The sequence below is a fragment of the Bombus affinis genome, chromosome 10 (genome assembly GCF_024516045.1).
Source record: "Bombus affinis isolate iyBomAffi1 chromosome 10, iyBomAffi1.2, whole genome shotgun sequence".
Lineage (NCBI taxonomy): Eukaryota > Metazoa > Arthropoda > Insecta > Hymenoptera > Apidae > Bombus > Bombus affinis.
In genome coordinates, this window is record NC_066353.1 from 3,431,186 (window position 1) to 3,441,676 (window position 10,491).

Below are 10,491 nucleotides of genomic sequence, written 5' to 3' on the forward strand. Positions count from 1 at the left end.
TGGGAATCGGTTTCTGGCAAGCGGACGAGCACGCCGTGTATATTCCCGGTAGACGAGCACGCCTGTATAAGAGAACGTACGAGCGCCCACGCTCAGCATACTTAAACCGACGCGCGTGTATTTTACGCGGACACACGAGACCGAATCGCGGGGGGTGGAAATTTTACTTCCGTCGGTGAAACACTAGCCTCGCGTCAAGTATTATCGTATACTCGACGATTTATCGCTTATTATAAATACGCCTACGCGAAGTGCTCGGCAACTGCAAAGACATAAGTGAGCTTTTAAGCGGAATCGAGATCGATCCACCGAAAGTAAATTCTTCCATGAAATCCACTTTCCACCGCATGCGGATAGTCCACGTTCGTGGAATCTCGCCGTTTACGATCGACGGGAGGAAGGATGTGGGGTTGAATACGGGTAAAGGCGATCAATGGTAAAGCTCTGGAAAACAACTCCACGGAATTACGAAAGATGACGAAGGACAAGGGGAATGAGCCTGGAATACATAGCCAGGGATTAGGGGAGCTTGAGATGGGAGAATTTAGATTAGCTCTATCTAAATTCGGGCCACGGAACGTTTCCGTAGAATCGTAGAAAGCCGAGATTAAACGAGATTTAACTTAATTTAACGCCCCGGAGGAACCCCGGCCTGGAAACCGGTCCGAAAATATCGGTGGCGAAATTCGAAACTGGTCTGCCAGCTCGGGAAGTCAGGTCGACCAATCGAGGAGAACCTACGTGGATATTTTCCTCCGATCTCGGTAATAACGATTTCTCACGATCCTATAAACCGACTACTATGATCCATCATACACGAGATTATCATAAACACGCCTACGCACCAGTCTTGAAATCGAATGCTTCACGCTCCGCTTGAGAGATACAAAACCATCAGACTCGTTAATAATATCGTGTTATATAACGTTCGCATGGCTTAACGCGTCGCGTATTTTGACGACGCAACGCTCTCAAATCGAGAAACTTAATCCTTAGGTTGGTTCTACGCGACATAATCCTATCGAAATTAATAGTGACTCGTGAGCGTCGTAAGTTTTATACAACAACCAATTTACATTCACAGTGATACAATATACAAGGGGGCGAGCAAGGGTTCCGGTGACTTTCAATATTTCACCCAGGTTTCACCCTGAGTTCTTCGACCCTAACTTTACGATTTTGTTTTACGAGCCAGCACGGCGTATTGGAGGATTCAAACACGCCGCGTAAAACCATCGCATGATCTTCCTAGCCTACGGCGTGCGTGCGTGCGAGAATGACGTTATTTACGACAGGATATAATGAGATGTCGGTTACTAATGAGACTGACAATGGCCAAATTATAGCCATCGTTCGTACAAAAATATCGTGATACATGGCACCTTGGTTGCAAAACGGTATAACAGACTTGGCGTCTGCTATTGCAATGATGTAACAGTCGCCCTAGAAGGAAAAATACTCGTGACTGGAGCAAGTGTACCCGGGTACGTGCGTTGACCTATGGATTAAAGCGATGACCTAACTGTCTAACGGGACAGAACAAAGCTATTGTATCTTTTTCTACTAAATCTGAGTGGACTGGTGTTTTCTTCACAGGCTGGTACTCTTGACACGATCGCAATGGATTGGAAGCACGCTTCATGCCGCGTGTGAGAGTGTTCTCGTTCAATTACAAAGTGGACTATAATTTGATAAATGGCAATTGGACGAACAACCGGCACCCGGTATTTAATTTGTCGCCTCGGTATCGATGTGTCTGTGCACAATGACTGGAATCGACACGGACGTTGCCGGAAATAAAAGTTTCAAACTTCCATTTTCTCGGATTAGATCGCGGTTCGATCTCTCTTTCTATTTGAATACGAGCACCACGTCGGGCCGAAGGAAAACAAAATAAATTTGTGTTTCATCTACGGGGTTTCGTTTTCCTCCTCGACTCTCTGAGTATATTAAGAAGAGATACGTATGTATGCCATAAATTTACGAGCTAAATAGTGTAACGGTGGACCGAATCGCGTAACAAAAATAACGAGGTTTCAATGCGTGTGCAATGACAAGCGAAACATACGATGAGCACGGTAAATCACGCGTGGGAGTGGTGTTCCGCAGCAACCTTCTAACGAGCTACGGCCGAGCGGCTAAGCGTAATAAATAGTCGGCATTTTTCGAGTTGGTAATTAGTTTCGGGCGTGAAGTATCGACGATACGTCGAAGCCAATGGGGAACAATACCTACTGCGTATGCGCAAGAATGATAAAACACGATCGTCGAACGCGGCAGTGCGCATGAGATACAATACCATCAACGTCGAGCATGGCTGAAGCAGATCAGTCCAACAACCGGGCTAACGTTACCACGAGGAAGTTAAAAATGTTCCATAAATCACATTACGATGAGAAATGCTCGCCACCATTCGGATAGACGAACGACTGTGTTTCGCGTCGATTTTGATAAAACGCTTTTTTCCCTGGAATTTTGTTCCGCGCATCATAGGACAAGTTACTGAACAAACCACGCAAGTCATCGATGTAAGCCTAAAGGTGGATGAGTTTCTTCAATAGTACGAAGGGTTTGCTGTTACTTATGGCATGAAAGTCAACCGTTTTAATAAGATACCTGAGCTCTCTGAGAGGAGGACAATAAATCGTAGCGTTCACGTACGCGTGTACGTTGCATTTACCGCGAGCGATAAATCGTCGAGACATCGTCTGTATCTTCTGAAGAGGGATAGTGTATGTTCGTCGTCGAAACGACCGAGGAGAAGTTACACCTTACAAGCGTATATTATTTGCCACCTGCGGCGGTATCCGCAGAAATAACGTCGCTTTTAACACGAACGGAGTAAACAAAAACGCCACATTTGGCTCAAAGTGCCTTCAACGACGAAACCGAGGTTCAATGGGAACGATTTTCTACGTTACAAAATCGTTAAACGAGAACAGAATACGCATAATAGCAGCAACGAATGCTAGTCGGATTCGTCGTGTTTACAGGGATAAAATCTCTCATTTCGTCAGGACGATAGGATTCCGCAGAAATTACCGCATAACATAAATCTTGAACCTGGGTAGGTAACTGGCAACCGGGATCCTTGCCACTCTTAATTACGTTTTTTTTTTCTTGTGGCCGTGCCCATTACGGTCGGCCATTAAGTCTGTCAAGCTAAGTAGCGACGTGATATCCTGGCTCGCTTTTACCGTAATATACGCATAATGTACATATATAGAGTAGCCAGCGCTCGTCGTCGTTGTGGTCTCATCCCTTTCTCACAGACTGTGCACTTGTCTTTTCATTCCGACCGCATACTCTCTCTTCTTCGCTTCTCGCCATTTCCTCCTCCTACTTCTTCTACTTCTTCTTCTTCTTCTTCTGCTCTACTCTTTCGTGGTTGCTCCCACGGTCTCCGTGTCCCTCGCGCCACTTCAGCACCACGTCCAACGTGCCGTGGCCAACTTAATTATATTTTATCGCAGCTTCGTCGCGCTTATTTAAATTTAAATCGTGCGCCTCGCGCTTAAATCCAACGTCCTACAACGGAGAAGGATGCTTTAACGACGCGCCACGGACCCACCGACCGCCGACCGCCGCCACCACCACCATCGCCACCAACATCGCCACATCACCAACCTGACGGTGGCTGTGGCGGTTCTGGCGGTAGTTAACCGTCGCTTTCTCGTCTACACCGTTAGACAGGAACTCGGTGAAAGGAACGTGCCAGCCGAGAAAAGGAAGAACCCGGGAAATGATAAGTTCCCGTGCTGGGATGAGAAGGGGAGCCAGACCGTACATGTAAACGATACCGTTGAACGGCGCGGCGGAACGAAGCAGATGTTGGAAACGATTTCGAGGGCACGGCTGCGTTTTACGAGTGACAACACTCGATGATAGCCTCATTGATTCCTACGTACGATCCATTTCCGTGTAGAAATACCGATGTACATTGCTTAAGTTTGGGATCAGCTTGCACCGAGTTCGAAATCGACTTGTTCCATGAAGATTTAATGGTTTATAACGTACGCTGATCCCGTGGTGGTTTAACGTGGTACGCGATGTACTCGAACGTTGCAGGTAACTAAACGAAGATTTGAAAAGCGTAGAGGTAAGGTGGTTTTTCCAACAATTTTTAAATTCCTTTTTAATATTGCATAGCAGGATTAATTAGAGATTAGTATCGAGGGAAAAATATTGCGTTATACGGCTTATGCAAATCTGGAGAAAGCAAACATCGCGAAACGAAAGAGCAAAAATGTTGAGAGAAAACGGGGAGAAGCAGAGAAGGAAAAACAGATGCAGCGAATATCAAGTTGTTCGTGCTTTAGTACAGTACCTTTAGCGCGCTCAACAAATGGAAGTTTAACAACGTTAGCAACTAGAGCAAGAAATGGGAACGAGAAAATGCATACATTACAAAGGAAACTATGCAGTCTGAGCAAACAGGCATCGCGAAATATTATATAGCTGTACTGCGTTTACGTCCTCTGTCCTATCCCTTGGGTATACGCGATAGATATTAAAATCGTGACATTGTTTCAGGAGATCTAATTTCCAAAGCAACGAATTCGTTAACGTTCAAAGTTAGCAGAATGATGGAAAATATTTGGGATGACTAAACTAAGAGAAAGGAAACAGATTAACGTGTTAATTATAGAGATATCGCGATGATTTGAATTTAAAGCAACAAGGAACAACGAGAGTATAAGATGAGATCGCCTTCTAGAACTCGCGATAAATGGTAAAAATATTCGTTGCTGTAAACAACGAAATAGACTTACAAATTAAGCTACTTGCAAAAGAGAGACGGACGGGTACAAAGACGCGCAGCAAACCAAAGAGAAAAGCAGGAAAATAAGTCTTCTTCCGGCTTTGCAGCCTGTATTTCAATGAGCGTCGTCCGAGGGTAATATCATCGGTCTCATTGTACGGCTGGTGGGTCTCATCTTTACCTTTCCGTCAGTTCTTCATCTCGGAGCGATTTCTGCGGTTTATCGTCACAAAATTATTTCTTCTACCCCAAATTGGACTACCGATTCCATAATGTGGTTTGAATATTTATAATTACTCCTTTGTGATATCAGTAATTACTGTGGTTCCTTTAAATCACCAAAGGTCTAATTCTTCCTGCGTTACGGGATGACTGCACCACAAAGAAAGATAGAGAAAGTATAAAGAAAGAAACAAGTAGGGAAACAGAGGTCCTCTCAAAGAGAATTAAACATTTCGACGTCGAGAAAGAGGACTAGCTAAAATTCGACGATATTAAGTAATAAAGCGGCAAAGTGGAACTTTTCGCATCAGTCAGACCCGTTTCCAAGAACCGTGACCAAGCGCCATCAACGCTCGCTCTCGTTTATGCACGTCGTTATGTTCGTCTTTGTCTCTAAGCGGAATGAATCGTTCCGTCTACACGGTAATTTCCTAACCGCGTCCCTTCGCGAAATAATCATTATTCTCCTCCACTGGGTTAGGCAGTCAGTGGGTTGAAAGAGGTCGGAGTCGAGCGGTTATTAGAGGACAATACTCGGTCGCGGAAAAGAGTAGGCTCCACGCAAGAATTAGCATAAAATCTTTCGTCTTTCACGTTCGACTGCTAGGTAGGTATATGATCAGCGCAGGACGAGGTCATCTGACCTTTGGCCACCACGAGAAACTACACGCATCGTGTATGCTATTCAACTGCATTAAGTATGGGATACAACCATCAATTTGCTGCGCAACTCCTACTTCTATATCTCGGTCAAAGACTACGACAGCTTTCGATCCGTGTTAATACCTGTCCCCGGTTTGCGCCGCATAACTCGATACTTGATGCTATTGATGGCCAACGGAGAATTTACGACGCGAACTAGTTCACACGATAAATTAAATGTTAAAATAGCATCGTTTTTGGATATCAATATGTTTGGATTGTCCAACAAGTTTATGCTTTTTCCTTTTATTTAGTAGCTTTCAGCTTTAGTACAATTTGTATCTTTTTTAAATATCAATATACGATTGATTTTGGAATATCGAAGACTCTAAACTATTCTTCTTGAACCGACGATCTCTTTGTTTCAGCTAATTGATTAAGAATTTTGTCTTTGATGTGAAAAACGTAACTAACCTTCAAGGTGAACATTTTTTAAAAGTGATTAAATTAGGTGCATCTCCGTTTACGCAATTATTGTCTGTATTCATAAAACATTAGGTAGGAAGAATGTACTCACATACATTGCAGCACAAACACATAAAAAATCTAATATTAAGGCTCCTCATTAACAGGGCTTTGCGAGTGTATCTACGTGCACATACAGTGGCGCGAATAGTAATAAATTCAACCGCATTTTTATATTTTTCATAATATTAAAACAAAAATTAACAGAAATTTTTATATAATTTCATACTATAATATAGTACACAATTGAAGATGCAACAAACGAGAGTTTTCTTCTTCTCAAGTCCGCAAACAATTAAATTTTTACTCAAAATTGAGTTTTTAACTATGAAAAATATAAACTCAATGTTCACTTTTTTGCGTGTTCATTTAATGTTTTGTGAATTTCTCTTTATTTTTGATCACTTCTATTAATCCATTAGGAACACTGTTCACTAACTTATTTGAAGTTTCGTTTTAAAAAAAAATTCACACAAATTTCATTCTTTTTTTAAATTCAGTAATATCTTCTATAGGTGGATTCGTGATCGTAAACTTTTTTTGCTAGAATTCTTCACAGGTTCTCGATCGAGTTCGTATCAGGACTCAATGCTGGCCATGATAACAATCCTATTCCGATATTTTGAGACCACTTTTTTTGTAATGGCGGCTGTATGAATAGAAGCATTGTCTCGCTGAGAAATTGTTTTTTTGTCTTTTATCTCGGTCATAGGAAGCAACAGTTTGCCATGTAACATCTCCTGATATCCTATAGCGTTTTATCTACCCTTTACAAAAGCAATTTCACTTAACATATCCAGGGATGATCAGTGATTCCTTGGAGATATTGAAGAAAAATGATTCGAATTTATGATTATTAAAGAACAGGAGGTGAATCACATAATGATATAAATTACGTACGATAAAGTTGTACAGTCAAGAAACAGAATAAGAAGAGCGAAACATACAGTTCCTCTTTACGCTTCACTATATAGATAGCGAAGTAGCAACTAATCGTAATGGAAGGAAACGGAGTGGAGAATAGGGGCGAGGGTAAAATAAAAGTAACACAATTAGCAAGGAAACCGTGTAGCAGTTCCGTGCGATCAATTGTAAAGTTCGCCCTCCGTCGTGACGGAATTCTTGGCACAAGCGGAAACGCCGATAGAGTGATGTTAATTAACGCTTCGGCACTTCGAAGCGAGGAATATTTCTTCCGAGTAACGTTTCATTTATTAAAGCCCTCCGAGATAATTGTGCAAGCTCGCTGTAGCGATAACGAATACTTTCGCGCAATTAAATGCCGTTGGAAGTGCATGAAAATTATTTAAGTGCACGTGCATCATGCACTAGCTGATTGCGTCTAATGCTACCGTGGGGATAATAACGTTCGAGGAAAAAACACTCCTAAAGTGGTTGTAGTCATACAGGTTCTACGCGAAAAATGATTAAAATTAATATCGCAAGCCCGGTAGGCAGTGTAACGCCAGAGAGATTATTAAACCTATAAATCTCGCAATTACGCTTAAATTGCAAACAAGCCCGTGACCACGGCTCGTAATAAATACTTGCGACACGGCAACGATCCTACTTCAAAAAGGCCAAGGAAAAATCCAATTGATCAACAAAGAAATATAAAACAAACAATCGATCAAAAATTCTCTGATTTAAAGTTTGTTCCGATTAATATTTATCAACCGGTTTAAATCCTGCAGCAAAGCAAAAATCTCGTTTCTCTCGTTAAAATAACAAATCTGTTTCTTGCTACCAGCCATTCGATGATTTATTGCTCTATCTCAAACAACCGCGCAGTCCGTCTGACTTAGTTATGCGTAACTGCTACGTGTATAATCATCGATACCAATATTCCGTTTAATCTTCTCGTTCGTTTCCGTCTTCCCGCCAAAAAATCTCTGAACATATAACTCAGTCAACTTTTCGAAAATTCTCGATGTTTAGTTGATCGAATTCGATTAATCACCGAGGAAGACCTGTGATATGATCTGAATGCCGATCAGAAACGAGTAACGAGCAGGTAATACAGGGTCACGAGGAATTCCCACGTCACCGGAAGTCAATAAGCCGGACGCGTATCGAGCCGTACGGATTCCCCTTCGCGTAAGCTCGAATTTCCGCGTTCCGCGGTACCGGCGCATTGCGAAGGGCTACAAGCGGACAGCTGTATTCCTCGTGCCCGCAATGAATTCCTAAGCGAAGCTCAACGTGACACGAATTCCCGACCACGAATTCGGATTTGGGATCGTTCACGGGACCAAAAACAAGGCCCAGCTTTATGGTCGCAGGTTCCCTAACGTGACCTAGTTTCTTGTCGCGATACTAGAAGGGGAAATTCTTGTTGATCGTGTTTAGCGTCGGAACTATTGAACATGTTAAAATGATGAGTTGCGGGTCACATGTTTTTGCAGGTATTAAACTTTGCAAGTAGGTAGTTGGTAAAATTAATCTTAACTTTCATTAAAACAGAAGCTTTGCTGTAGTTATTCACGGTCCATGTACAATATATATGTTCAGATACATATTATTAATCTGTATTTTTAGTGTTGTCTTTTAGCTGATATAGCGGGGGTCGAATCACTGACAGCCATAATGTATTTTCTTTCATACATTTAGCATTTTTTTTATCAGTATCGTACTTTATACTAGCTATCTTTGATACTCTTTCGATGAATAGCCAGTTATTAGTCGAGCTCTCGACTCATTAATTCTCCATCCATTACTGATTTATCATGGATCTACCCCTCACGACACAAATTGAAAATTAATAACGTTTCCAAGCAACTGTTTCTTACGACTTTGTTACGAAAGTGTTGATTCCAACGGTTTAATAATAGACGATACTCTACAAATTTTTCACCAGAAATTCCACAGATTTGTTGAAAAAAGGCACGAGTCGCGCGTCAGAAAATTACATCTGTCAGGGTGCCAGTATATTTTCGAATGGCTCGGCTCTCCGAATGGTAGTGTGCGGCATGACGAAGAAGGATTGTCAAGCAGCTGTAACCCTGGCTGATTCGTCGCGCGAGACTAACGGGCCGCACGTATTTCTCGAGAAACACGTCTCTCGAAAGTGAATCGTGTGTGACAGGCGCGGCCACGATTCGCGGCACGAACGTGCAAGGGAATGGGAATGCAAATACGAAGAAACGCGAAAAAGAAACAATCGCTCCTCCCACGTAAACAGCTTTCTGTTTTCCTTTTCGCGGCTAAACGCTGACAACCCAGCGATGAGATACAATCAAAGAATCATATCTTTTTCGTTATGCTTGAATCCTGCTGGGAACACGGCTGTATTTCACGCAACACATTTGCCATCGTAAAGAGTGTTAAATTTCTATTTCTGAACTCTTTCGCGTCTCGAACATCCTCCTCAGAACGATGACAAATAAGTACAAGGAACATGTTCGTTCGATAGTCGGTTATAATTTATATTCCCAACAATCTGATCGAAATGCATATTGTTGTCTTCTATCGTATAATTATCGTTCACTCATTAACTGTTCTGGTTTCCGCATTTCAAAGTCCCTTGTACGAGTGCACACTTTAAAAGTAGAGAAGAAAGAAGAATGTTCCAAACAGTTCCCTAACCTCGATCGTTTGTTTCATTCGACGTATTCGGACAGCTGCACGAGTGGATTCGAATTCCAGGCGCGGATGGTGGCGGGCCACACGCATCCCGGTCCACAGAGACACGCCGTCGCTGGGGCCGCGTAACAGACGTAAGTACGTACACTCGGATGCCGGCGAGAAAATCGGGGACACATATACGGTGGCGCAAAGGAAGGAAAGGCAACGTTTACGTAGACAAGCTCGTCCAACAGACTCGCCGACTCCATCTTGCATGAATGTCCTCTCCCATCCGTTCTCCTTCGGACGTTACCTCCCTCTTCTTCTTATTCTTCCTGTTTCTCGTCTTCTCGCCTTCCTTTTCTTCTTCTTATCTTGATCCCTGCTTCTACATCGTCGTAACCGTTGTCGTGCAACCTGGCATCTGCCCACGTTAGTGGAAGATCGCAGCCGAGCACAGCAGCACGTAGGAGTGTATCTTGTTCCCCGGCCACGTCCATATATTTATGGTATCCCAGAGTAGCGCGAACGGAGGCACTATTCCTCGCGGCAGTATGCGTCTCGATTAGGTTTCACAGGATGAGGCAGCGGTAGGAATACCGAAAGCCACTCGCGTAACCGACTATTTACGATATCCTTCTGTTGCATTAGAAGCCGGAACCAGGTAACTTGGTTCAAATCACTGAGAATTCTTATTCCCCGTTGTCACGAGCCCCGTTTCGTATTTCCTATAGAAGACCGTTTTCATCGGGGAACCGTAAAAGATCTCGTCGTGT

At 42.9% G+C, this 10,491-nt stretch overlaps 1 protein-coding gene across 1 annotated transcript in view; it reads right to left on the minus strand.

Annotated features, from left to right (window-relative positions):
• Window positions 1-10,491, minus strand: part of LOC126921464 (MOXD1 homolog 2) — a 173,236-nt gene that overhangs the window by 146,920 nt on the left and 15,825 nt on the right. The window lies entirely within an intron of this gene.